This window comes from Dipodomys merriami, unplaced genomic scaffold (assembly GCF_024711535.1).
Source record: "Dipodomys merriami isolate MVZ:Mamm:240054 unplaced genomic scaffold, mDipMer1.0.p SCAF_1799, whole genome shotgun sequence".
NCBI classification, from domain to species: Eukaryota; Metazoa; Chordata; class Mammalia; order Rodentia; family Heteromyidae; genus Dipodomys; species Dipodomys merriami.
In genome coordinates, this window is record NW_027203158.1 from 7,501 (window position 1) to 10,000 (window position 2,500).

Genomic DNA, 2,500 nt, shown 5'->3' on the forward strand with positions numbered 1-2,500 from the left:
CCGTTACTGAGGGAATCCTGGTTAGTTTCTTTTCCTCCGCTGACTAATATGCTTAAATTCAGCGGGTCGCCACGTCTGATCTGAGGTCGCGTCTCGGAGGGAAGGAAGGCAGCGGGAGGGCGGGCTCTTGTCACACGAGGGAGGGGGCGGCGGCGGTGGCAATGGGGGAAAGCCACGCCCCTGCAATACAGGGAAGGCCCCGCGGCCCGACGACCATCCGGGGGACGGCGGGGGTGTGACACGAGCCGGCGCGAGAGGGGACGGACACGGGCGGGACCCGGGGCCGGCACGGCAACGCAGGCGGCGCGCGGGAACCCTCCCCGCGGAAGACACGCGCATCTGGCGGACGGCACGACCGCGGCGTCCCGCGGGACCGTCCGCCTCGGCGTGCGAGTCCGCGGGGAACGGGAGCCCGCGACGCGCTCGCTCACAGCCGGCAGCCGCGGCACGGGGCCGCCCTGAGACCCGACTCGAGCGCCCGGCGCGAAAAAGTCACCCCCCAGTTCGGGCACCACGGAACACAGTGGGGGGCCGGGACAGACAAGACCCGGCCGCGGGCTCGTCTCTGCGCGGATACCAACCCCCCCAGGATGACCGCTCGCTCGCTCGCTCTAAAAGCCAGACGGGACCGCGAAGTGACAACCGCCAAAGTCTGAACTTAGGGGGATGGAGGGCCCCGGAAAGGGGGCCCTGCGAAGGGAGACCCCCAGCCGCGCCACCCCGCAGGGCAAGGCAACCCCCGGGGGGCGATTGATCGTCAGGCGACGCTCAGACAGGCATAGCCCCAGGAGGAACCCGGGGCCGCAAGTGCGTTCAAAGTGTCCATGATCAATGTGTCCTGCAATTCACATTAATTCTTGCAGCTAGCTGCGTTCTTCATCGACGCACGAGCCGAGTGATCCACCGCTAAGAGTCGTACGAATCGGGGCATGGCCCGACGCGGGGCACACGCGGCTGGCACGGCGCTGTTCTCCCGGTCCAGGAACCCCCAGACCCGAGAGGGGAGAGGAGGGCGCGGGCGGGTCGCCTCGGGCCGGCCAGCAGAGACAGAACAAGAACGAGACACGGAGGGGGTCGGACAGACAAGACACGGGGACGGGGACGCCCGGCACCACGGCCACGCCAGCGCGGGGGGCGCGGCGGGCGGGCGCTCAGACGCCCCCGACCCCACAGGCGCCCCGGGGGTGCCCACCCCCGAAGCCCAGGCTGTGGGAGAAGCGGCCCGCCCGCGAGCGGGCGTGGGCCGCCCCGAACCCGGGACGGGGGCGGAGTCTGGGCCTCCCCACGGGCCCGCCACCCCGACCCCTTGGATGGACGGGCGACCCCTGATGGGTCTTTAAACCTCCGCGCCGGAACGCGATACTAGGTACCTGGACACGAGAGGGTGGACGAGCGAGGTAGGTAGGGGGGGCAGCGACGCCCGGGAGGCGGCCGCCGGACACCCTCCCCACCCCCCCCCCCCAGCCGCACCACCACCAGCCCCACCCGCCGCCACCGCCCCAACCACACGGGGGGCGGAGGGGAACCGAGCCACGGGACGCGGCAAGCCCGGTAGCGGGGGCCACCCCGCCAGAGGCGGGGTAAGGTGCCACCGCGGGGAGCCGGCCCCAGACCGGGGGCGGAGGGGAAGGCGAAGGCGGACCGAGAGGGGGAGAGGACGGCGGCCGCACACGGGCAAGGCCGAGCCCCCCCCCCCGACCGACAGGCGAGGAGCCCAGTGCGGGAAAGCCAGCGGGGAAGGGGACCGCCATGAGGGCGCACAGTCGAGGCTAGGCAGTGGCCCGAGTCGCGGTGCCCCGCGGGTGGCGCAGAACGGGAGAGGAGCGCGGGGACGCGGGGAGCGAGCGCGGAGACGGAGGAGGCGGGCCGATGGGGAAAAGCGGACGCGGCGGCGGCGGCCCCCAGCGGCTGGGGAATGCGACGCGCCACGCGGGCCCGGACGCGGGCGGGGTCGGCAGAGCGGGGGCAGGGGGAAGCTGGTGATCTGGACAAGGACGTCCGCGGAGGCAGCGGGGGGCGACACCGCGGCGGGGAGGGCGCGCGGGCCCGCGCGGCAGCAAGCGGGAGAGAGGGCATGCGCCCATCCGCTCCCGGCCACTCGGGCCCGGAACCCGGAACCCACCGCGGCCGCCCCCGCAAGCCGGCGGGCGACACTACCCACCCGCAACATGCCTTAACCCGGGCACCGGCTCACCCACCCGGCGGCACGGGCGCCGCGGGGACGGCGCCGCAGACGGCCACACCCACCGGGCCAACGCCGGCCGGCCACGCAATCCCAGCCGGCCTGGCCTCTCTACCGCTCCTTCCTCCTCTTCTCGCGCCCCCTTGCCAACTCACCCGTCCGCGGCCGCGGGAAACACCGGGACGGGGGAAAGGTCCTCACCGGCACAGCCACCCCGGGAACGGGCGGGCCCCTCCTCCTATGCCGGCCCCGACGTGCGAGAGCGGCCACACAGGGACGGACGGCGGCGACGGCGACGCGGGAAAGACGGCGACGGCG

The 2,500-nt window shown here is 73.7% G+C and overlaps 1 non-coding gene and 1 pseudogene across 1 annotated transcript; both read right to left on the reverse strand.

The window, feature by feature from the left end:
- LOC138829936 (28S ribosomal RNA) overlaps positions 1 to 89 on the reverse strand; it is a 4,083-nt pseudogene extending 3,994 nt beyond the window's left edge.
- A 673-nt stretch (positions 90 to 762) lies between these two features.
- On the reverse strand, positions 763 to 915 carry LOC138829934 (5.8S ribosomal RNA). Its single transcript, XR_011372796.1, has one exon. It is a non-coding gene; the product is annotated as a 5.8S ribosomal RNA (ribosomal RNA).
- Between the last annotated feature and the right edge of the window lie 1,585 nt (positions 916 to 2,500).